At 45.4% G+C, this 26,619-nt stretch overlaps 1 long non-coding RNA gene across 3 annotated transcripts in view; it reads left to right on the top strand.

The window, feature by feature from the left end:
* LOC109305867 overlaps positions 1–26,619 on the top strand; it is a 30,169-nt gene that overhangs the window by 1,760 nt on the left and 1,790 nt on the right. The window contains exons 1-2 of one of the 3 annotated variants that reach the window (XR_002099741.1): positions 9,489–10,661; positions 21,983–22,287. This is a non-coding gene — a long non-coding RNA (uncharacterized LOC109305867). Of the gene's footprint in view, positions 1–9,488; positions 10,662–15,315; positions 16,395–21,982; positions 22,288–26,619 lie in introns of those variants that run through there. The other 2 variants (XR_002099742.1, XR_002099740.1) reach the window with 2 other exon arrangements.

Raw genomic sequence — 26,619 nt, 5'->3', positions numbered from 1 at the left:
ATGGCCAGAAGCCTGCTGGCTTGGCCCCTGAAGCAGAGGGAGCAGGAAGGGGGGTATTTCCCCCTCTACCCCCACTGCCTCCAGAGTACCACAGCTGGGTATGCCCACCCCAACTGCCACCACTGCCACTCACTCCTTGCTGCTCCCCCATCATGGTCGCTCCCCCAATGCCACTCCAGCAGCCAAGTGGGGGCAGGGCCAGAGACCAGCCAGCACAGCCCCTTAGGTTGGGGGCAGCGAGCGGGGTTATTCCACTGCTTGCCCCAGGCATACAGTGAGCAGTGGTGGTGGCAGTGGTCAGGGCAGGCAGACCTTGCTGTGGTCCCCCAGGGGCAGAGGGGGGAATAACACTGCTCCCTGCCTGCCACCTAAGGGGCCGTGCTGGCTGGCCTCTGGCTCCACCTCTGCCCAGCTGCTGGAGTAGTGAGAGGGGAGCGACCATGATGGGTGCAGGGGGGGTGGGGGAGGCCCTTCCCAGTGGGGGACTGCACTGCACAGTGCGGAAAGTTGCTGCAGATTGCGGAGGTAACAGCGGTGCTGGGGGGTGGGAGGGCTCTGGCCCCCTCCAAACTCTGGTGCTGCTGAATGCAGTCCACTGCAGCTCTGCCCACCCCACAGCAGGGCCCCCCACTGGGAAGGGGCTTGTGCTCCCCGGTACCATGATAGGAGTGCTACCCCCATTAAAAGCCCTGCCCCCTCACCGCTACAGTGGTAGGGCAGGACAGGGGCATGGCCAGAGGCCAGCTGGCAGGTCCCCTTAGGCAGGGTACAGGGAGGAGGGTTATTCTGTCACTTGCCCCAAGCAGTGAGCAAGCAGTGGTGGTCAGGGCGGGCAGACTCCGCTGCAGTCCCCCAGGGGCAGTCAGGGTAGAGGGAACAATAACCTCCCTCCCTGCCCCCTCTGACTCGAGGGCCATGCCAGCCCACCTCTGGTCACACCCAGCCCCACTGCTACAGCAGCGAAGCAGTAACACCTGGCAGACCTCGCTTAGGTCCCTGCCAGTGGGACAGGGAGGGAGGAATTAAACCCCTCTTTAACCAGTTCAGGCAAGGCTACTCCCTGGGCTGGCTACACCTCCCCAGCACAGCTTACCTGAACCTGAGGGTGCGCGCTAGCACCCCCCAGCGCTTGGCCTAAGCAACTGTAGACGTGCCTGCATTTCCTCAGTCCAGAAGGAATGTCTGTGTGATTACAAATTGGTCAAACCTAGGCAGGTTAGATTAACCTGCAAAGTTTGAATCAATTCAGGCTCCATTTTTTTGAATACCTGTCCCTAGCCTGGATGTGAAATCTCTACAATGAATTATTATTGATAGGCCTCCCTGGAAGCATGGGATCAAAACCAATTACAGGACCCTGCAAAGCATGCAACCTCAGGTGTCCAATTGTTTAGAGCAGGGGTCAGCAACATAAGGCCTGCAGGCCAGAACTGGCCCACAGAGCCACAGCATCTGGTCTGTGGAGCTGGAGGGTTCTGCCTACATCCACACCCAAGGACAAGAACAAGGCTGCTAGAAGCTGTGCCTGTGCTACTGCTGCTTCTCCCCATCCCTGGCTGTGGTATGGGCACAACTTCCAGCCAGTCACACATGACCTAGGGATAGACACATTCCAGCTGCATCCATGCTGGGAGAAAAATAGTGGTGTGCATGCAGCTCCCAGCTGCCCAGCCCTGGCGTTGGACTAGTGCTGAGTTTTTCCAGCCCATGGCTTGCAAAAGTTTGTGGCCACTGATTTAGAGGAACTAGAAACATAATAGAGAAAAAAAATCTCAGCTTTCAGGTTGCTGCAACTTTGATTTGTGCAGGAGTGTTAAATGCATTTGGCTCTACCAGCTGAACCCAGACCACAAACAGGGCTTCCTATGAGCTAGATGACCTATGATCAATGGTATTAACCCCTACAGCTGCCAGGGACATTGTTTCAGCATAGATTTGGAGCCCAGGAAGTTAATTCTCCTGGTGATATTGACCGCCCTTTTTTACCTGCCACTGATTTTAGTCATCAGGGAAGACTAAAACCCCTAATTTTTGGTGGCAGATAAAGGCAGGACGGGGGGGAAGGTGCATGGTGTTAGCTCCCTGAGTTCTGGAGCTCTGCTGAAACAGCTGTGATGGGCTGGCTGGCAGTGACCTGGCCCAGGGTTTTGAAAGGGCAAAAGATGATTGGAGGACTTGGGATTCCCTTTCCTCACCAATCTGGTAATGATTTGGCCCAGGGGTTTTGAAGGGGTAGAAGATGATTGGAGGACTTGGGATTCCCTTTCCACACCAATCAGGCCCCAGAGACTCACCCTCCCCATCCCCCCCATGTCCCGATTGGCCCCTTGGGTCACCTGGAGGGGGATAAAAGGGGCAGCGTGGGCTGACTCAGGAGAGAGCAATGAGGGACAGCAAGGAAGGAGCTTCACAGAGAAGTTCCTTTGGAAGAGCCTGGAAGAGCAGGGCTTGTAGGCAGCAGTGGGGTCCTCAGCAACGCAGCGTGCGGCCGCAGGAGAGGCTCCCTGCTGGGCTCCAGGACCCCCTACGAGAGGCTGCAGCCAGCAGGAGAGGCTCCCCCGCTCCAGCAAGGATCTGAACAGTGACCTGAGAGGTTCCCAGCTCTGCTTCCAGCTCTTCCAATCAGAGGCGAGGCAGCATGACGTGAGGCTAGGGCTCCAGGAAGGTCAAGACCCCTAGCAGGATAGAATAGTACTACTAGTGCTGGTTGTGTGGCAGTGTTCCTGCCTACCATATAGCAGACCTGGGTTCAAGTCCCAGCTGAAGTGAGTGAAATAAAAAGCAAATTTTGCAGTGGAAAGTGGCCATTGTGTTTTCCCCTCTAGGTACCAAGGCCCTATATTTCCTTGTCACTTGACATTTTGCATTTTGTGCATCTTTATATTTCACCAACCAATATTGTTTGTTTGTTCTGCTGTTTGTGTTTTACATTTTGTTAACCCTGTTTTTTGTCAATGATTTGTAAGTGTCTAACCTTTGAATCCTGCTCTCTTGGGGCATTGTAGTGTCCACTATATCCTCTAATTTATGCTTGTTATCTTCCCAGTATCAAAAGGTATATGATAAGTCCCCACTGGTGGTCTGGCTCTGCTCTATAGGGGGAGGAGAGTCCCTACACCTCCCACAGTGCTTGTGCACCTGTTTTGATCCCTTCAGTTGGAGAGGGGGTACCTCTTGGAGTACCACATGGGTTACACAGCAGCTACAGAGATTAACACCGCCACCACAGGGTCTCCAGCAGCCACAGCAACAAACCCCATGGACTGAATCTGGTCCATTGAGGTAGATGGTTCAGCCAGCAAGAAGCCCTGTTGGCCAGATGACCCAGCTGTGCAGGCCAGTTCTGACCTACAGGCTGTATGTTTGCCAAAGAGAATATTGTTCACTGATAAGGCCAGGAGAGATCACGCCAATCAGATCACCTAGCCTACTGCTACACAGCAGTACTCCTGGATAGACTGAAGGTCTCTGGTCCCATACATTCTTATGTAAAAGGCATCCCTTGATCTGTCTTTCTGTACAGTGGCACAATTGGCATCATCATTCAAGGGAGGGTTAGCTGCATCCACTCTATGCTTACTTACACACACCAGTAGAGATAGCAGTAGTAGGCATCTGTCTGTCTCGCAAAACAACAGAATTATGCCAAGTAAGACATCAGCTCACTGAATATAATCCTCACTTAAAAGTAAAGTGAATTTGAAGCAGGCACACATCAATCTTTAGTTCCCTAGGTTGGCTTGGAAAATGCTGAGACTGGCTCTGTATGTGTCAATGTAGGAACCCATTGCAAACACAAAGACTCAGACTCAGCAGTTTACACTGGTTGTTTTACATTCTGCGTTTATGACTGCTTTGCATCACAAAAGGAGGGAAAACAGCTAGAGCAAAGCTGCAAGTCTGGCTCTGTATCTCTCCAGAGTTCACTGAGTAATAAACAGTACACGAAGCAACGATTCAAGTACTGGGTTGGGTCTGGGGCACAACACATAGGAATAAATCAGTAGAAAAATCATCACATTCCACACATGATAATCCATGGAAGAGCTTCATATTCATTATTGGCATACTGATTCTCAGCTGGTTTAAAATGGTGTACCTCCTTTGACTGAGTATCTAGTATATAGCAAAGCCAAAGGATCATATTGCCCCAGCATTTCCATTCTAAAATGCTTTCTCCTCTCTTTTTCTTCAGAGGCTTTACAACTCTATTAGAATCTGAAGTTTGTTATATCTATTCTGAACTGGAGTGATTTTTAAACATTTTTTTGCAAAGTCTGAGGGGGAGGAAAGAAAACCTTCTTGCCATGTTTGAATGAGAAGAAAATGGGAATTATTAGTAGTATAAAACATTTGCCCTGTATTATGGGACATTTTTAAAGCCTCAACTCCTTGACACAGTCTTGAAGTCTGAATTCAATGTGGCTTCATGCAGATGCAGGGATTTCATCAGGCAGGAATGGATTACAGTACTTGGACAAGCTTTTCGGGTATCCAGTGAAATCCTCCTGGGTTTGGCAGAGTTATAGGGTGCCTACACACAAGCAGGGAGGCTGCTTTGATGCACTGTAATTCCATGGTGTCAGAGCAGACTCGATTAATGAAATCTGCTGGACTGTGGCTATCACTGTGGTCCAGCAGCTTCCCATGTCTCATGTATCAGTGTCCTTGCACTTCAAAATGGCAGTAGGGGCACTATACCTAAAGCTCATTCAACAAGTTTTCGTTAAAACACCTCCACCACCGCCATTTTGAAATGCAAGTCTCTGAATACATGAGATGCTGTGGGCACTTTAATTAGAGCAGCACTGAGACCTGCAATAATTAAAGCATCCACCCCCCAGAGCACGTATAAAGATGCCCAGTGATCTCCCAGTTTTCCTTTAGCATGGTGTATTATCATTTGCATACAACCCTTCACAGAGCCCACAGTGTCCTGACAATGCTTGGGACATCTCATCTCAAGAAAGGTAGTAGCTGAAAGGCAGTGTGAGGAGAAGCTATGACAGTGGTTCTCAACCTTCTTAAATTTGAGGCATCCTTCAATAGATTCAAGGCCTCCCTAGGAAAATACCAGCTCTTATTTTTCCTTTCTTTACTACAGAAAAATACTAGAGCAGTTTTTCTGTTGCACAGAACTCAGGAACACCACAAAAGGTTAGAATGTCCTACTAACCTCTGCTTCCGGGGAAGATCAGGTAGATTCCCAACGTAACACAATTCAAAATGGGCCAGACTCATGGGCGGAATTGGGATTTTGAAAAGGGCAGTATGGGAGCAGTGGTCAGCACAGCAGGGGTGGTTGCACCCTTGCTTCTACCTTACCTCCCTCCCCACACCCATCCTCCTCTTCATTAGGGAAGGACCATGGCTGCAGTAGCAGCAGCTGGGGACTTTTTAAAGTCCCCAAATCAGGTAAGCATCCTTCCACCCCTCCCCCTCTCAGCACCCTCTCCTTTCCCATCTGTGTTCAGTGACACATCCCCACCCTTCCCATTCTCCCTTCTGCTACATCACACTGCCACTGTCCTGGTGGACCCAGGGGGAAGGGGAGCTCTAGAGCTGCTCAAGCAGGGCTGCACAGGGGCCAGACAGTGACAGGAGTGAATGGGTTCTTCCTCCCTGCCTTATCCCCCTGGCTAGGGACAGACATTCAAAAACCCTGAGCCTGAATAGATTCAATCTTTGCAGGTCAGTCTAACCTACAAAGCTTGAACCAATTTGGGGATGGATAGACATTCCCTTTTTATTCCATAAATGCAGGCACATGCCTCCAGTGGCTCAGACTAGAAGCTGTGGGGTGCTAGAGTGAGCCCTCCCTTTCCTTCCACGGTCCTGAGCTGAGGAGGTGTGTGGCCAGGCGCTGGCAGGGTGCTCTGATTAGGGAAGGGTTTTAACCCCCACCCTGTCCTGCAGTCCCAGGCTTTTCCCCACTGGCTACTCAAGGGGCAGGAGTGTTGCCAGACCCTGCAGCTGTCGATACTGAGCTTTTCAACCTCTGTCTCCCCGCTTCTTCAGACTGCAAACCAGGTCATTTCTAACACCTTTCTCTGCCCCCTCTTGAAGACTGACAGATTGCACCCAGCAAGTTGTTTGTCAGAACAAAATTTATCATCCCATCAAGCCCTACAAAATAAAACTTCTCACTCTTTAGTTTTAAGCTCTTCTTATCTGCAGGGTGCATTAGCATTCACAAGCCACTAGCTGTCTGCCTTTGTTCCAGTGAAATTGGAGACCAACACAGACACCTTTCAGCATTAGCTAGCAATCAGGGAAGGAGGGGCATGGCCAGATGCTGGGTCCCTGTATTGGGGTCCCTGCCATAGGAGAGGGGTGGGAGGGGGGATACCTGTTTGAGCAGCCAGTGGGGAGGGGAGTGGGGGAGAAGGGGAAGCCTGGCAGCTGCTGCAGTCCCTCAACCAGCCAGTACAGTGATAGTGCTCTGGCTGGGAAGGAAAGGGGTAGGACGAACCCTGCTCTGCCCCAGCAGACAGTCCTACAAAGCATCTGGGATGCTGGGAGGCTCTGGTTTCACTTAAACCAGGAACGGGTGTGGGACAGACATTGCATAAATGGGTTTGACCCAAATCAGTTAAGTCTGATACTACATTCAACCTGGTTTATCTCAAACCAGTATTAGCCATTTTCAAACTGGTTTATGTGCACTGAACATCTGTTATGTTACAGGTTTAAACCAGTTTCTGATTACTTAAATCAGTTTATGTGTAATATCTGTCCCAACCCGTGGGTGTTCCCCGCCAGCCCATGAGCAGGTTCAGGGAGTGGCAGCGGGCAGGTTCCCCTTTCCTGAGCTTGCTTCTGGGCTGGTGGGGAGCACTTGTGGGGGGTCAGGCAGGGAGGAAGAACCTGCTCATTGCTGCCTCTGCTGCTGCCCCCCCGCAGCTGAGCCCGACTCCGACTCAACCACTTCCTGCTGCCCCAGCTAAAGCAGAACAGGAGCAGCTGCAAGGCTGTCCCTGTGTGTTAGATGGGGGCAGTAATGTCAGCAGATGAGTTCCTTCTTTCCATGCCTGCTCCAAGCCAGCAGGGGACACCTGCAGAAGGTGGCAGCAGGGAACAGGTGCAGAAAGAGGAAAACCATCTTCTGTCAGTGCTGTCCCCTGCTGAAGCTAACACCCCACTCAGCCACAGCCTGTGGCCAAGGCCCACATAGAAGCCATAAGCTCCTCTCTCTTTCTGGGACAGTGGCACTAAATGTGTAATGACAGAATTCTTGGGACAACTAAAGAGAAAAACCAGGGATGGGAGAAGTAGTCACAGGTTAGTAACGAGTGCTCCAAGGGAGTATGCTGAGCAGAACATGTTGGCCAGTGCCCACTGGCCCTCAAAAAAATCCAAGGACATCACCCAGTGAAACTCTGCTGGGAGACATGAGTGGCTGAGAAACCAGAAAACAGTCCCACAGTCACCGGGGTTCCCCCCAGTCAGATCCTCCTTCCTGGTCAGATAGATGGCCAGCTTGGCTAGCACCAGGAGGTTGACAAGGAGGTCCCAGGACTTGGTGGGGCCACAGACAGAGAACACATAAAAGAAAAGGGGAGGGGAGGAGTGCAGCTACAACCTCAGCAGGAGGTTTCTGAGCAGGCAGTGAAGAAGCTGTAGTTTGTTGCACTGAAGGTAAGCATGCACCAAGGTCTCCCTCTGTTGGCAGAAGGGGTAGGTGTCCATGAAGCATGCCATGTACACACCCATGGAGATGGCTCCATGCAGGAACTGTCAGCTGAGGTCCCTGGTGGCTCATGAGATAAGCTTTAATAAGGCAGGAGCAGCTCTGGAGTTCCTCCCACCCCTAGGTCAGACAGAGTCAAAAGCAGCAGTGGGTGGGATGGGGATAATGGAAGGGGAGGTGACAGAGGGAAGCACAGAGGGAAAGGGGGAGGGGAAATTGTTACTTGCTTTGGGCTGGCTGCTGCTCCCGTGGTATGATCCAAAATGGGGGTATGACCAGGCCACTGCACCCTCTCTGAGTCTGCCACTGATCACACCTTCAGCTGGTGAAAAATCCTATAACTACACTGTGGCTCAGGTTCAGACACAGAGTGCTATGGTTCATTCAGGGCAGCAAAGATATAGCTTGTCTGAATGAATACACAAGCAGAAAAGAGAACACACAGTGTAATTGTCTGAAGCATGAAAGGTTAGCATCCTTCCCCCCTCCCACTCCTCCAAGGAAATAAGCACAATACAGTGATCTGGGGTGTCATTTTCCCAGCATGATTCTCAGAGCCTAGGGACTTCAGAAAGAGACCAGCATGTGTAAACACAATTACTGTCTTTGAAATGGGATGTAGTCAATTTCTTTATGTGAAAGAGAAGAGAAATTGCCCTGAAAAAAAACTGCTGTCTTCTGTGACTGTTATTATGAGATCTCTAACAAGGCTGCTCCAAACACAGGATTGTAGAGCTCACATGGTGAGAGCTTTTTTTTTTCATTATCTCTAAAAACTGTAGTGCAGGCAATTTTTCCAGTGTGTACCCAGCATATCAGAAGTGCTGGGTAATCGACAGCTAAAATCACAACGTGCTCCACATCCATCCAGGACATCTTCCCAGGGATTACTGTGACACAGGGCTGGCTTTCCCTCCATAACCCAGTTGGAGCCAAATGTCCTGTCAGCACTATTAAGGTTTGGCTAATCCTGGAGGAGATCAGACTCATCTCTTGTTCAGGAGGGCTCTTCACTGCCACATTTAGGTCACACTAAAAGAATTTATGCTACTTCAGAAAACTACCAGTCGTGTCCAAGGAGTTCTGATTAAGTTTGTGGGCATCCCACATTCCCCTTGCATACTGCATGGTGAGCAAGCTACACCTGTACAATGTGATCACCCATAAAGAGGGGCATGATGTCTAATTTTCAAAGAAACTCAGCTCTCATTTTGGAACCTGATTATCCAAGTGCTTAGCACTGAATAACCCCCACTCTGATCCCAGTGCCTCAGGACTCAATGTTTGGAGCACTTTTTAAAATCTGAGCCATGATGCAGGTGAGAGAGGGAAGGCAGCCAATGTAAATGTCAAAGAGGAAGAGGAGGAGAAATGTGAGAGCTGAATTACCTCTTTCTTGCTGCCTAAAAACTTTCAAATAGACATTACCTCCATGAGTCTTCCTGTCTGGCCATTCCCTGAGTGTTCAATTTAAAATCTTTCTTTTATTCCTTCTACATTTACGTCTTTCTTCTACATAGGAGTTTCCCTTGGAGTGTCTGAATTTCTTTATAAGATCATGGTTTCTGTTTTTGGAAAGAAAGAGGAAGAAATATAAAAGAATTCACAGTGACTAAGACTAATACAACACCCGGCAGGAGTGTACTCAAACACTGGAAGCAGTGGAGAGGCTTCTCCACTGGGCTAATTAGCACTGCTCAGCAAGAGGGCTAGTTAGCCTGCCTCCAGCCTCATGCAAACAGAGCTATTTAGAGAAGCCAGCCACATGGACACTGAGGACACTGCTGCCCAGCATGGTAAGTATGCCATGTAGACATAACTTCATTTGTGGGGGAGATAATCCACCTATATTTAAGAGAGAAAGAAGTCTCGAGCAAATCTTTAAATCTGAATGTTTTTAAATATTGACCAAGTCCAAGCTTGAATCTATAATCAAACTCTATGAAAGACAAATGCTAGGTTAGGATGCCAGGGATAATCCTGCCTCAGCCAGGGCGCAGGGCTGGACCAGATGACTTTGTGAAGTCCCTTCTAGCCCTGCCTTCCTATGTTCCTCATATTTATACTGAATGAGCAAACCTTCTGGACTCCCAGTTGTTCAAAACCCAGATCTGAAGTTTGTGGCTTGAGTCTGTCTCAGCTTTATGAGTAGAATAGTGTTCTTGGCCTGAAGATGAGAGAACAGTCAAGATTTTCTCAGATACTTGGGCTCATGTGCAAGAGGTCCCCTGTGGCCCACAGCTGATACTGCTAGTTCCAATGAAGTCCAAGTATAGTTATAGTGGGCAGGTTGAGGTAGGGTGGGGTATGATTAGAGCAATACTGGACTCTACCAGTTCACCACTGTTGAATGGGGACTGCAGACAAGTGATAGACTTTAGAGGAGGCCCTGGGCCAGTCTAATCTAGGCTGGGGCTGGGGCTGGGGCTGGAATAGAACTGACTTCAGAAGCAGGGACCCCTAACAAACTCCTTGGCAGGCTCCTCTCAACTCTGCTGAGAGATAAGGAGGGCATTCCAACACAGATATTATTAGATGATAGAGTCAGAAGGGAACTCAGTAGGTCATCTAGTCTGACCCTCTGCCCTGACAGCAAAATAATCTGGGATAGACTGAACAACTGTGGCTGGTAAATCAAGAGGAAATACAAGAGGAACCAGGAAAATTTTCTTTTGTCCTTCAGCCAGAAAACACAAGTGCTGGTGGCTAGGCCCACAAAACCTACTATGTCTTGTAACAGCTGCATGAGCGTGTCTTGATTACACAGCTAGTTTATAGTATTTGCAAGGTAATATCAGCTCTTAACTAGCCTGCATCACTAATCCTATCACTGAACTCTGCTAATAAGCATTTCTGCAGTTGTGACCTTAAAAATAATTTCTTGTCTAAAAAAAAAAGCAAGGGAAAATTCCTATAACATTCCAGTGAAGACTGCTGCTTGGGAAAACAGTGTGCCTGGGAAAGAAAACAAGTAAGTTCTTTGTAATCATTGGCATATCAAATAAAGTGCATTTGTATCTTGCCTGAGGGCACTTGTATTTGCAGCTGATTTGTGTGTGAGAAAGGGAGAGGGAAAGAGACTGAGTACACGTGCAGAAAACTACTGCAGCATGAAGAACAGATATTGCTGGTGCTTTGACACTGGGCTTGTGTTTGGGATTTTTCTGCCAAGGCACTTCAGCAATCCCACTGCTGGCTTCACCCTCCTCTTGAGCCCCCCAGGGTGGGGAAGAGCTGGTTTCCACACCAAGTCACAAATCAGATCGTGAAACATTTTGAGATGGTATCTCAGTGACTGGATGAAAAGTAGCAGACTTCTAGTCTAGGGACGGAAGTTGCACACAAACTGGTATAAGTGATCTGAAACCGGTTCAGATCTGTAACACAACTGAAATTCAGTACACATAAACTGCTTGCAAAATGGCCAAAAGCAGTTTAAGATAAACCTGGATGGATGTAGCATCAGACTTAACTGATTCAGGTTAAAATGGCTTATTGAACTTCTGTCCCAGATCCCCTCCAGATTCAAGTTAATTCACAGTCCCCCAGCATCCCAGAATACTTTGTACCTCTGCTACAAAGCCTGCTCCTCACAGGCTGGGCAAGCTAGGCTTGGCCCAAGCTGTCTGTTCCATCAAAGCAGGGAGGTGTGCTCTAGCACCCTCTGGCTTCTGGCCTAGACCACTGCAAGCATATGGCTGTGTTTCCAGAATCAAAATGAATGTCTTAAATTCAACCTATGCAGTTTAGACTAACCTGGGAAGATTGAATCAATTCAGCCTCAGACTTTCTGACTGACTGTACTTAGCCCTAATGAATCAGCCATGAGTCACTAGGACAGCTCATATCAACATGTATTTGAGGCAGTAACTAGAAGGCTTGTCTGACTTAAGTCATCTTCAGTTTTTTGATGATAACCAATAACCTGCAGGGATGCAGAAAGGATGATTTTGAGGGTGCACCTGCAAGCTTCTGTGAAGCTCCATCAGGCAGAGAATAATTGTTCTGAACACAAGTGCACAGCTTGGCTGCAAACATGAACTTAAAAGATTCAGTTGCTATAGTCCAAATGGAGTCCCCTTATTATTAAGAAATACCCCGTTCCCCTCTGAGATTGACAGATGGCCAAAACAAGATTGACCATCCATAAATCTCCAGCGAGAGACAGGACTTGTGGGGTTCCTCAGCCAATCAGAGGCATGGGGGCACCACGCTTTGCCACAAAAATGGCACCTAATGTGCATTGGGACCAGGAAATGCAGAGGCAGCCTCTGTGAATTAGATAGGTCCTTATGTATAAAACCAGAAATTCAGTGGGACCTTGCAGCACTTATTGCTGCAGACTTGCTCTGATTTAATTCTGTTTCATCCAGGAATGGAGTGGAGGCCATTTAACCCCTTTTGTAACTACAGGGTCATACACATATACCAGTTAGAGTGAAACAGCTATTGTGAACTTGGAGCAGCAGCTCCCCCCTCCACTTTTGAAATTACCTCAATTCACATTTGTCTGTGGCCACAGACTGAGGGTATTTGACTCCACTTGGAAAGTATAACCTTAACATATATATGACTGTACTCTATGGAGATCAGGGAGGGGAGGGAAGGGGGATGTGGTGCACTGGTTTTGTGCAAGCTGACCTGAAGTAGCATATCTCCCTGCCAGGGAGCTTCACCCACTCTCCTGCCAGGTTTGCTGTGTTGTCCACCCCTGGGTTTCCCAAGTGAAGAAGAGATTACAGACAGCTTACCTTGCTGTCCCACTGAGTCAGGAAGCCATGCTTGCCCCTAGAGATTTTTGTGAAAAGCCCATAACTGCAGATATACCAAAAAATAAGCTGCATTAAGGGATCACATAGAGCCAAGTTTACTGCACATGTCAGGGGCAGCTTGCATTCTTCTATTTTCCACATAAGTTCCTTCACTATCTACATTTTCTCTACTCCCCTCTATCTCAGGGACTCTCAATAACAGCCCTTATTTCATATCAGGAACATGCATCACTGCTGTAGCTGATTTATTGTCGCTTTTCCAATTGTCCCCTTGCAGACACGCCTAAAGGGTTATTCCTGTTAGTCTGCAAATGGCTGTTAATGCTCTACCAAAAGCATACAGAGTTCTTTGGGTAAAGCCAATGTCTTTTATTAAACCAATGCAAATAAAAGATTTCGTATTTACCCAAAGAACCTTGTCTGCCCATGTCCTTAAACCAACACGGCTACACCTAAACCACCAAAAGCATTGCACAAGAGGTTCAGTTTTTCACCACTGGAGGGAGCCATAGTGATGCAAATGACGCTGCATTGCTCAGTCAGTGCAGCTCTGCCATTGACCATGGAAAGGCCCTATTCCCCAGCACTTAAGGTATGGACAAATGTACATTTTAGCCGCTATAAAAGGGGAAGGGGAGGTGCTGCTCTAGAGTGTACAGCAGCTTGTGTGCAGTCATGGAATGAGCCTGTAGTGAGCCAAGCTAGATTAACCCCCCTTACAGATACAGCAGCTGCATTATAACAACTTGCATGAGTATCCTTTGATAGAGATGCAGTCATTTTGTCTGTATGTCCTTACACACTCCTGTCTTGGGAAATCTCCCAGTGACTTTGGTGGGAGGATAGTCTGACTAAGAGGAACTAAATAGGGTTCCCACTAGGTGTATTGTGTCTTTCAGTACTGCTGATTTTTTTATTTTTTTATTTTTATGGATGGACTTTTTTCCCCTCTAAACCAAAATCTCTTCTGTACAGACATTTTTAGGATAAATTTGGCAGGTTTCTTTCTTTTTCTGGTGGTGTTAGAGCCTTAGAGGGCATCAACCTGCTGAATGGAAATGCCTTGCGTGACCTTGGGCAAGACATCTCATTTGGGCACTTATCTTGCTGTGATCCTTCAACCCTAGCTGACTTCCTGCCCCTTGGGCAGGGGCTGGACCCGGTGATCTTATGAGGTCCTTTCCAGCCCTAATGTCTATGCAATCTATGAAATCTAGGCCTCATTGACAGAAGTGGGGTGTCAGTACTTTTTTTCTCCCATGCTTTGTCTACCTTATCTGTTTGAATTGTATATACTCTTTTAGGCTAGTAACTAGCATAATGTGACCTTCATTTTTGCTGGAGCTTCTAGGCACTATTGTACTAGAAGCGTCATTGCTTCATTTTTTACTTGTAGGGCACTTTTTAAATGTGACGATTGAAGTGATTCAGCATTGTTTATACTCCGAGGCAGTTATTAAACTACCTAAGTAAAAGCTCTCATGTGATGCCTGTTTCCTCATTTTCCCTTGGCAGTGTCTTTAAAAATGGAACCCCAAACACTTCTTATCTCCTCAGCACCTCCCTCATCACCCCACGTTCCACCCAAGCTTTACCCGGATACTCTCTGTGTCCCTCACCTACTATCATCTCTAGTTAAGTTTCACCCCCTCCAGAGCATCCATCACTCACGTTGTCAGTGGTGGACTCATGTGGTTCAGAAGGCTCTTAGCTCTTTCCTGCTTGTCACTGCTTTCAGTTAAAACATCCTCATAATCAGTTTTTACCAATCACTATCCCTCTCCTTTGGGTTCAGCAGCACACTGTAAAGCTGCACACTAAGCTGCAGGCTGTAAAGATGTTTTCCCCTCTGTTTTGTGCTCCACTGTATTTACTTGTGCCACTTTAATTAAGCCTCTGCTTAGTTCCTTTGATGATGTCCACTTATGGTGCTGTGCTGACTGGGAAAGTGTAACTATGTAAAGAGATTACATCTGATGACTAGTTAGTGCTTCACTTGGGTTTACACAAGATTTCTTTGAGTAGCTGGTGTTTGTGGGGTGGAGGGTACTGAAGTCTTGTTGGCTGAGAATTACTATGTACCACTGTATCTGTTTTGCTTATGAAATACCTTTAAACTACTAAAAGCCAGCCCTTTGCATTATTTTGGAACTCTACATATTGCTTTCATCATAAGAAAGGGACCATGACTTAAATAATACAGTGTTTTACCCCAGGGAATGAGCTAAATACACTCACTTCTTTTTCTCACTGTCCTTCCTGTTGTTAGCCTGGTTTTGTGCCTCTGTCTGTGGAATGAGCTTTGAAAAGCTGTTTTGATGTCTGTCCTAATCTTCTTACATCTTTCTAAACTCTCATTTTTCTTTCACAGCTGGTGTTTTCTCTTTCTCCACCCCTCAAAGCATGTCTATCCCACCTCCATGCCACACCCAGCATGAAGGATGTGGTGTTTCCTTTTTTTGCTTTTACTAGCCATTGGATAAAATAAATAGAAGTGGGATAGCTTTTGCCTTTTTAAGGACTACAGCAAGATCAGAAACTAGGACCCTTCTCTTCCAAGGCAGTGTCCGTCTTACACGGCGTGTCTACATATGCACATTTACTGGGCAGTAACCAAAATTACTTCACAGTACAGGCATGTGTCTACACATGAACACCTGTACTGTGCAGTAAATATGGTGACTTATGCCATCTTGAGCATAAATCTAATACATTATGCGGGTATCAAATTTACGCCCAATTAGTTACTGCATAGTAACACACTGTGTGTGTGGACTGACTTTGGACTAACTTTAGTCCCAAGTAAGTCCACACAGCGTTTTTTAACATGTAGATGCCAGCCTATTCCCACGTAAATTTAAGCCAGCGAAAATGCATGTGTAGACATGCCCACTGAGTTACATTTCCTTTGCCTTGCTCATCTCCTGGATGAGTTCACATATTTTCTCATCTTGGTTACCCAGTGGGCCAGTTTCAACAAGGGATGCTGAAGGGTGCTCCTGGCAATGCCTAGCCCATAGCTGGGGAGGGGAGGGGAGTTAGGGAACTTTTTGGGAAGTGGTAGGTATAGTACAGGCCCCCTCAGGCTGAAAGACCTGAAAACTAGATCTCTGACTCCTCGGGTTATGTCATTACTACTAGGCTTTGGGCTAAAAGGTAGGGCCTCCTCTATTTTTGAAAAAAGAAAACTTACATAAAGTTCTGACCTTCCAAGGAGGAATAGTGTCTAAAACCTGTATAAGCAGCCCAAGTGTCACTGACATAGCTATATTATCTGCATAAGTGCTACTTACTCATCTAAAAAGTAGAACTAGATTTGGGCTATGGCCTATACAGGGAAGTAATATGGGAACAGGCTAGCCACAGGTACTGACTGTATCGATGGGAAAATGGAAGAGAAAACATAAGTTTGTTCTGCAACAGTCCCATTCCTTGGAAAGTGTAGCTTTAGCTCTGCAGTTATGGTCACATAAAACAAAGGAAGGACGATGCTATGGCTTGAGCTGTGGTCACCTGGCTAACAGTATGATGGACTGGTACAGATATTGAAACCTATAAAATGGAGTCCTTATGCAGTTTTCCCTCTTGCTTACACTCCTATAATATTCTATAGGGCATCTGTTTTTCCTAGCAGCTTCCTAAGATTTCTTCTTATGGCACATGAGGGGAAGATTCCTAACTTGGAGGAGCAACCGGTTTGGTTTGGCTTTTCTTTAAGGAGCGTCTCCAGCCCACATTGATTGCCTGTGGAATGCTTGTCTCCGTACTGGTGGGCTTCAAGATAAGAATCGGTTTTCAGAGTGTCCAAAATACAGCCGTGCCCTGCAGCAGCACCCTAGCAACACAGCATGATATAAGGGTCAGTATTGAAATGTAAATGGTTTTTTTTTCCCCTTCATTACACGGGGTAGGATACAGGACATTTCTACTGGGTAAGTAGAACCATCATTAATGCTGCACTTACGTTTCAGAGTGAGCATGAAAATCATTTTAAACTCCTATTCCTTGTCACCTGAGGCCTTGGGAAAATAAATTATGAAAGCAAAAATCAAAAGCAGAAAATTTGTTTTGCTCATTGCAATGGAGACTCATTCTGTCAGTAACGAATCCAATTACTTGTCACTTTTAGACATGGATTTGGACGCACCAAGAACTGGGGAAAAGTATACCTCCAGACTATACCTGTGTCTCTGGGGCCTTCCTGTTGAGCCTGGAAAGTTGGAAACACTGCCAGGAAGTAAGTCTTGGCCCCTCACTCCAGTTCTGTGTGAATTCCAAAGCCTGGAATGACACAGTTTATAAAGGCCAAGAGTGGCCTTGAGTGGAAGCTAAGCAGCACTCCCAAGACAGAGAGACTGAGAACATGTGCTTGGGGCTGCTCTGAGAAACCTACAGTACCTGATGGGATCATACTTCATATGGGATCATTATTCACATATATAACATGTGTGTCACACACACACGCACACACATGTACCAGCTGAAGTACCCGTTCTTCACCCAGGTTGTAATTTTTGTAATTGCAGTGTTTGTTTATTTTCAAAAAACTTAGTATAACATATTTAGGTCGAAAAGTTTGTTTATTGTTAATGAACCTAGTACAACATATTTAACATTTAATATTTAATGTGGAGCAAAAAAACAGGCAAGCATCAATATAATAATGACAAATGAACTGCATGCAGAATGGAGGGGTACCGGATTGTTATCTGAGAAGTGAAGTAATCCCAGTCAATGGAAGCCCCCAAAAGGGCCAAGTGAAAAATAACCCACCTATAATTTTCCTTGGGTGGTACTCAGTGATTTTTGGAAGGTTTAGACTAGATAGGACCACCCATTCTTGAGTTATAAGCAAAGATACATTCAGACATACAGTCATACACTTAATTTTAGATAGATATGAATAATTAAGTATAAGTGCCTGAGCCTAGTTCATCAAGATTCCTGTCCCGTATTTTTCACAGTCAGATCTTGCCACTTATCTCCCATGAGGAACTATTAACTATTACCCCTGTCTAATCACTCAGCTATGAATACCATCCCCACTCCCCACCATCACCCTTCAGCTGCTTTAGATACAAACTCTATAGCTGGATCTTGTCTCTAATTCTGCTGAAATAGTAAAACCAGCCAGATCTGCTTCCTAAACCCTGAGTGCTGATCATGAAATCTTTGATTCCCCTGCATAAAAAGTCACTCCAGCCTCTAGAACCAAAATCTACTTAAACCAGTGTTGCGGTGTTTGGTAGAAAGGTACCATGAGAATGCTGTTTGCCCCTTGGCTACAAGTGAACTGGGGATATGAAATATGGCGGCAGTGATCAGTCTGGCACGAGCCACAGCAAAAAATAGAGCAGATTAACAAACAAACAGAGCAACACCTGCAGAGGGAGCAAACAGCATGAATGGACTCTGGCCACCAGGAAAAAAAGCCTTGAACAAGCATGAAAGCTGAGTCAGTGTTCAGAGGTGATCATATTTGGAGGGCAGGATGATGGCATGCAGATCAAACTGTTCTTTGCTCTTCCATTGGGAATAAAGGACCAGAATTGAATGAGAGAACAGTGCTTGAAATATGGGAACAACTGATAAAGGTCTATGAAGAATCCTGTGACTTCAGAAAGACTGAGGCTTTAGAGACATCTGAATTATTTATCCAAACCCCCCACCAAACAACCAGCAAAAGAGGAAGCAAATACTTTGTTGAGTTGCAAACTCTGCTACCACATGTAGTTCTGAAGACATTAAAGATTCCCTAATTAAGAGTAGGATTCTTTGTGGGACACAAGCTTCCAATTTACAGACGAGATTGTTGAGAGAAATAAACCTAAATCTAGATAAATGCCTCCAAATAGCAAAGACAGCTGAACTTTCCAGAGAAGGGATCAAAACAAAGGTCACTAGTGTATAGGATTCTAATGAAGGAGCCCAGAAAAGAGGACACAGAGAAAGACAGACTGAGATGCAGGCATCATGGTCTAGTGCATATATGGTAGAAGACATCACTAAGGCTAAAAACAGATATTGCATTTGTCCCAGGATAAATTGTGCCTGTGTTTGATCCAGAACAAAAAAATCCTAGGATTGGAATGTACACATAAGGCCCAGACAGAAGTGACAATTTTCGCCCAATCTGGCCCCTGAAAGAACTCTACAGGCATAATCTAACACAAGTACATGGCTGCAAAGTGCTTTAAAAGGACCTGCTCCTGTGACAATTACATGAGGATTCAGATGAAGGGGCTCCAAAGGGGAGCCCCTTCATTAAGATGCATCTGCATGCACTGGGAGAAGAGCTGGCCTGACACAACCTAGCCCTGCTTCCAATGCTGTTTTCAGAATGGGAGGGGGGAAGGAGCTCATTCTGGGGATTGACCAGCTGGCATTGGAAGATAGGGCAGGTGGATTGGAGCTCTAATCCACCCACCCTACCCTCTAGTACTGGGTGGGCAACCCCCAGAATGAACTCCCTCATGCTACACACTTTCCCCTCTCCCATTCTGAAGACAACACCAGAGCTGGGAGGTGGGAGGGGTGAGGCTAGGGGAGGGTGGCTGTAGTTTCACAACCACTCTAAACTACAGCTCAGTCCCCTAACCCCCAGGACCCAATAGTGAACATCTTTTGGGAGATTGCTGTAACTCATGAGGCTTCACAGGAAGTTTCATGAGTTACAGTGAGGACCTACACTTCTGTCTGTGCCTATAATTTCCCTTCTTATCAGGGTTTAAGGGGAATCTGAATACACTGCTGTCTTTCTGCTGTTGATTCCCAATCCTTGGGAAACTGTACAGATGTAATTTGTAATATCCCAGGGTAAACTGTTACTATCTCTTATCTGTGAAACATTTTTAGGATTTAACCCAGGATAATGGACATGGATGTCTATATAATTGCACTTCATCCTAACAAAGTGGTTTATCCTGGGGATAAACATGATGTCTGTTTGCAGCCAAAGATGCTGAAAAAAATCTGTTTTCCATGCAGGATGGGAAAAGAACCATTTTACATCCTACTGCTGCAGGTAGATTAGGAAGAAAAAGGCAGCAGTACATGCAGTAACTAAGAATACAAAGATTTCTAATGAAGTGGAGAATCTCTGCAGCATGATCTTAGCAGATCCAAACACTCTCAATGCACAAGCATTGCAACTGCTAGCAGTTTGAAGCTCTGGTGCCATGTTTCCAGATATGCCATTAGGCTTGTGACCAGTTTGATTCTAATGGGAATGTATAACCATATTAGCCTGGCAAAACTGGAAAACAGCAATATTAGACTGGAGAAATGCCACCAAATACTGCTGATATGTAATAGAACTTTTCTGGAGAATATGCAGTCTGTTGATAAGAAACCCAAGAGACTTTACGATTTTGATTTGACACAGATGTGTATCACATTGCTAGGCAGCAGGCCAATATAAGCCATGGTTTTAACCAAAATGTAGCACCAGAATATCTTCAACAAAAGAGGGGAGAAGAAACAGCAGCTGTGGAGTCCATGTAGCATTTCAGCAGAGTATGCAAGGATTCGTTTCCAGGAGATAACTCACCTGGAGGGCAGGCTGCAGTTACAGAAAGGCCCCACATACAGCTCTGAAGACTACTGAAAATGTAGAGTTCCACTACCTCTGATTGCAGCCACCAAAGATTTCCTCCTACAGATTCCAGAAGAAGAATGAGCTGTGTGTGAAAGATGGGATTTTGTTCAAAGGTGGCTAAGCAAAAGTCCCAGAAAGTCTAAAGTTGACATCATAAGATTATATCAGGACCTGGTCCCAAAACCCAACCCTGGGGCTCAGGTACCAAGCACCAGCTTAGCCCTACACCAGGCCACAGCTCATAATGAAAGGCAGAGTGACAAGGAAAGGGGCACCACTGGGGAAAGGCTTTCTGTCACTGGCCTTTGGCCTGAGGCTCCCAGCCCCTAATGGATCCTGTATAAATTTTCCCAGGAAACCTATATAAAATTTCCCCATGAAACAGGAAGCCATCCAGACAACAAGGCTCCTGCTGTCCTTGGACTCCTCTGCTGTTTCTCTGCATTTGCCTCCTAACTCTAGATCTGACTGCTTGTTGCTGACCCTGCTCAGATTTCAACCTCTGCTTTCTGCCTCTTGTTTTGGATTGTTGGAAGTTCTCACAGATATATGATCTGGCTTGCTCTCTGACCTAGCTCTGTCTAGTGTTTTGGACCTGGCTTGGACTCTGACCCTCTGGCTTTGACCCTGGCTACCCCTCAGATCCCAGCTAATGGCTTGTGCAAGATACCTAGAGATAAAGGCATGCCTGAGATTAGCTGGGGAGTATATCTACCAGCTAGGCAGGGGCACCAAATGGTATAAATGGCACCATTCAAGACATATAAAGAATATGCTGATTGAAATCTCAGAAGAGATTAGAATAGACATCCACTTTTAACAGTGAATACTGTGCAGATACAGTAATCCGCTCCAGTTTGAGAGCTGAACTTCTGAAGGAAACTCAGACCGGAATTATGATTAGGAAACTGAAAGCACATTTTGCAAGGGATGATATGTGTTCCACCATAATCAGGTAATAGACTATTATAGTAGAATTTAAACAGGGCAATACAAAAGAATTTGAATGCAGGATGTCTTCCAATGTTTATCTACACAATAAAAGGTACATCAAGTATACATTAAAGACCACCAGGGTCGGATAGCTAAAGAAACATGGACAGGAAGGCAGCTTAAAATAAGAGCAGTGGACAACATAATGTAAAAAAACAATAAAAGGATAACCAGGTAGACAGACAATCCACCACAAGGGAGCCACTGAGCTGTGGCCACTACAACCAGGTGAGGAGATCTCAGTCAAGCAGCCTCATGAAGCAATGGCAAAAGGCAATTGCCAAGCTGCAGAGTGATACAGGTCATGTGAATTTTGCACAGACTCAGGATAGGGGTGAAGAAACCAAAGATGACTATGGCATAGCAGGAAGCACCTTTTCTAGTACCTCACAATGGAGGTACTAAAATTTAATGTGCATTAGCAGAAGTGCATTAATGAATATGTAGACGTACCCCATGTAGTTTGGAGCCTTTAATCCAAGAAACCTGAAAGTATTCTTGTGGTAGCAAGTTTCTTGTATTGTACTTTTGGAGGCTATGAAAACCTCACATGTCCACCAGCTGGATTAGTTGTATTTGCTTAACTATCATAAATGTCACACAAAACTGTTGATCGCAGTCACTATCCATGGTGACTCAAAGCATCTCCATTGGAGCATGGCAAAAGACAAAAAGCACAACAGTCACAATTGAAACAGTAGGGCAAATTCTCTTCTCGTTTAAACAGGTGTAAATCTAGAATGTAAGTGAAAGATGATGTAACTAAATAGGCCTTCCCTATTAAAGCTGTGGCCCTTCATCTCTATAAAGGATCTTAACCCGTTGCATATATATAGCAACTGCCCACATATGAAAAGGTTCTGTAGACTCCTTTAGCAGGAATTTGCAAGGATAAACATTAAAGATCTTTCCTTTTCTCTCTCTTTCCAGCTCTTTGAATGCTTCAGGGTGATTCTAGTCCTGCCAGCTGGTCGAGGCATCTCAGATGGTTACTACCTTTGGCACCAGGCAACCCTGAGAGAGTCAGAAGAGCCATCACTCCAGTACCCAAGCAGCAAATGAGCCTGTGTTCCAGATTTAAAAATGCTTTTAAAGGAAAGAAGGGCAAGCCCCTGCAGAGTCAGCAGCAGAACAAAATCAGAGTGCCCATACCCCAGCTGCTGTCATCCAAAGTGCTGGCATGCTGGAAGTCAGCACTACTTGCACCACAGGACAGAGACAAGGATGTTAAATTGGTACGTGTCAATCTTAGTACAGCAATGTTATTCCCACGTGGTATACTTTGAGGCAGCAACACAGGGAAGACCCAATACGTCACCTACCTTTCCTCCTTGTGGGGACAGTTAACCTGATACCCAGCCTCACCTCTCCTACCTTTCTCTAGTAAGCAGAGTGGGCCATAAACTTTAATTCCTGTTCTGCTGGAAATTCCATATATATATATATATATATGGAAGTGAGCTGAAGATGTGGAATTCCTGTTCCATAAGAGATTTTTAAAAAATGTTTCTATTTTGTGTCAGAAGAATTTAAAACTAAATTATATGTATATGTATATGTATGTATGTGTATATATATATATTTATGAGTTTTAAATTCTTCTGACACAAAATAAAAACAATTTTTTAAAATCTGTTCTGGAAAGGGACTCTCTTATGTGTTCTTTCTTTGTGTGTCAGATCCTCCAAAGGCCTACATTTTGTGTTGCTCTTCCCTGAATGCTATCCTAATGATTAAAAACTTTCTGGTAAAAAGAACTGAAAATAGTTTTCCAGGAGGGACTAACACTCCCTGCACTGGGTCATGATGCCTCTTATGTTGAGGTGTCCAGAATTGAATGCAGGAGCACCAAGAGGCTCCAGTTCAGTGATTCTGTATTCACTTATGGTGTGTAGAGAATTTTGAATTCTTTCACCATAAAAGATAAAATGTTCTTGCTGAGCCACTGTTTTTGTATTCACTTGAAAAGATGAGAAAGTAAAAAGTTGGATTAGTGGTATTTGTAAAAAGTAAGATTTAGAAAATGAAACAAATAGTTATAGGCTTTAGCCTACTCCATTCATCAAAACTCCACAACTGCCATTTTAAGAAAGTTATAATTAAGCAAAAGTTTGTGGCTGGTATATTTCAGTAAACTAATTTTAAAATGTCAGTGTTTACCACTCAGTTTTTGCCAGGTTTGTTAGTTGCTTTCCCTGATGCATCCTTGACAATCAACAGCTCAAAAGACGCCCATAGTGACATTTTCTGTTCTTGTGTAGAACTGTTATACGCCCAGAGATCAACAGACTGCCTTTCACTGGGTGATCTTTTTATCAAGGTATTGAAACACTCTTAAAACTTCCATTGTGTTTTAAAATGCAAAAGTGTTTTTAAGGGGTATAGGTCGTAGCCGTGTTAATCTAAGGACATAGGCAAACAGGGTTCTTTGGGTAAATCTGATATCTTTCATTAGACCAACTGAATAGTTGGGAAAATTCTTCTTTGCAAGCTTGCGGGTACAAATAATCTTCATCAAGCTGAGTATTTTTAAAAGTGAAAGTATTTTAAAGTCTCTTTTGTAACCAAAGAAATACACATAAAGACTCAGTACATCTTCACCATCCCTAGAATTGCAGCGGCTATTAAACTTCAATTCTTACTGTGTTAGGCCCCAATGCCACAAAAACTTATATACACCCTTACCTTTATGCATTCTGATTCCAGTGGGACTGTTTGTATGCATAAAGTTATAAGCACATATATACATGCTTGCAGGATCAGGGCCTCAAGTTCTAGAGCGTTTATAACTTTAAGACAAGTTGTTACATTGGCTCACGGGAATGTAACTAAACTGTAGCGGTCATTTCTTTGCGCTAGTAGTTTGGTTCACTATGGCTTAGTAGTCAGGGATGGGGTGGCAGATTTGGTAAGGCATCAGCTTTTCACTAGACTTATGCCTAATGCTGGTCCCAGTTAACCCAATATGTACCTGTTTGATTCAGCTGGGGAACAGAGAAAACTGGACATCAGTGTTAGTGACATCACTCCCTGGTGTGCTGTTGGCTACACAAATTGGTGTGCCCTAACCACACCAGCCCAATGGCAAACGGTGGCCAATTGATAGGCAGGCTTGATCTTCATTTCCATGTTCTTGTTCCTTCAGCATAGCTGCATTTCTTGAGCCTGTCACAGTGGGAAAATATGGCATTTGTTCACTGGCAAAAATCACTTTTATCAGAAATCAGCTTTTAAAGTACAAACATGTGTCCATAGTGAAAAGAAAAGTATTACATGTGAGGATCCACAGCTTTGTTAATATTACAATGGCATCCACAGCTTAACCTCAAAAGGCACTTGGAGGAAAGCAAGGGGAAATAAAAGGGTTTCCTGCAGCAGTAATCAATTTCCCAGTTGCAACTTCCTCAAGAAGCTAGCCACCAGTTTTCTGGGGACGTTACAAACCTATGTCCCCTCCCATTTCATTCATTCTCTGAAAGATATGCTCAGCACTGGCTTATGCACAGTCTTTGCAATGTTTTAATTGTACTGATTTTAAACTGGTAGTATTAAAGCCACAGAGCCAGCTGGATAAGGCGTAAAAGGTGCCTTATGCTAGAATCATTTATTTGTGTAGTTTATGGGAATAACTTATGTGACATGATCTGGTGGAAAGAAATAAGAAAGGGTAACATGGATAAGAGAGGCTTTGTTTGAATCAAATCCCATTGGGAAAGGACGGTAAAATAGAATCTGTTTGGGTAGAGTTTTAGCCCCCAGAGTTGTATTTTGACTGGAACAGAGAAGTCGGTAAGGTTATTACATTCTGCCAGGAATTGTATCATTGTGGGAGACTTTAAGGCTGCCTATACACTTGCTCGGAGGTGAGGAGGAGTGGAGGTGTTTTAATTAGAGCGGTTCCTACACAGCCACGGTTATTAAAATGCCTCACAATCATATGTTTTAAGCCCCTGCACCATGAGTGACTGGTGCCTCCTGAATCTGGGGAGGGCACCCGCAGAAGCCACTGCCAGTGGTGGCCCTGTCAAGGGGGGCACCAGCCCTGCTGACGCCATCAGTGTCAGCTATCAGGGGGACACTGGCCCTGTCGGGGGGGCACATGCGCCCCCATGCACCCCCTACCAATCTTCTATGCCCTGCACATTTCAAAATGGCTGTGGGGGCGCTTTAGTTAAACCTCGTTTAATGAAGTTTAGCTAAAGTACCCCTGTGGCCATTGTAAAATGCAAGGGGACTTAAAAAATGTGACAGTGAGGCAATGCTGGAGCATTCTAATTACAAGGCAGAGCAGACTCGATTAATCAAATCTGCTCTAATGCGTTCTAATTAGAACACAAATGAGCACGTGTGTAGGCAGCAACTGCCCTGTTACAGACTGAAGAACAAATGCAGCTAATAGGACTCAAATACTCCTGGATCTAGCAGGCAACAAAATTCTTTCCCAGTCTTTGAGCCAACAAGAAATATTGCTATTTTAGCCTTGGGTTTTGTATAAAATAAGGATATTAAACAGGAGCTGGTTATAGAAAATAGTATTTGATCAAGTGACCATGACAACTCCACTGAAATTAAATAGAAGGAAAACAAAAGGAGGACTGTAACCTAGGTTCCCAATTTCAAAAGGACAAAAGTGATAGACTGTGGCGACTAATTAGTCTTGTAATCTCAGCTGAGGATCCCAGGTACTTGAAAGCAGGGGAGGCCTGGAACTATTTTAAGTCAAAGGTGCTAAAACTATCAGGGTCTGTATACCAAGCAGAGAGAAAACTTCATCCAGATCTAACTGGATGAAGAATCAGCTCTATCATTAATAAACAGAGAGTCTCTGAAGAACAAAACAAAGAATTCATCAACTAAGATGAGTTCTTTCACGCTAGGAAATCTGGTCATCACACCAGACAACTAAGCTATCGTATTTAACAATTTCTTTGCTTCCATTTTCCTGAGCAGGGACCAGGTCACTCCATCCACCGGGACCTCTGTAGGCCCCAGGGGGGGCGCACCCAGACCTAGGGTCAGTGAGGATCTAGTCAGGGAACTTCTGGAGGGACTGGACGTATTCAAATCAGCTGGTCCAGATGATCTCCACCCCAGAGTGCTGAGGGAATTAGCTGAGGTCATTGCAGGACCCTGGCATGGCTTTACGAGCACTTGTGGTGCTCTGGTGTGGTGCTAGAGGATTGGAAAGGGCCAGTGTGGTTCCCATTTTCAAAAAAGCCGGGGAAGGAGGACCCAGGAAACTATAGGCCAGTTAGTCTTACCTCAATCCTGGAGAAGCTTTTTGAGAGAATTATTCTGGCACATGTCCATGAGGGGCCAGAAGGGGAGATTATGCTTAGGGGCAACCAACACAGGTTCATTGGCAGCAGGTCATCAACCTGGTGGCCTTCTATGATCAGGTCACCAAATCCTTAGATGCAGGGGTAGCAGTGGACATAGTCTTTCTAGATTTTAGAAAGGCCTTCGACACTGTCTCTCACCCCATTCTCATTAAAAAACTAGGGGATTGTGGCGTCGACACCCACACAGTCAAATGGGTTGCCAACTGGCTGGAGGGCCGCACCCAG

The sequence above is a fragment of the Crocodylus porosus genome, unplaced genomic scaffold, assembly GCF_001723895.1.
Source record: "Crocodylus porosus isolate Cpor-Errol unplaced genomic scaffold, CroPor_comp1, whole genome shotgun sequence".
NCBI lineage: Eukaryota > Metazoa > Chordata > Crocodylia > Crocodylidae > Crocodylus > Crocodylus porosus.
Note: the sequence above shows the minus strand (reverse complement) of the source record. Positions and strands in the feature narration are given on the sequence as shown.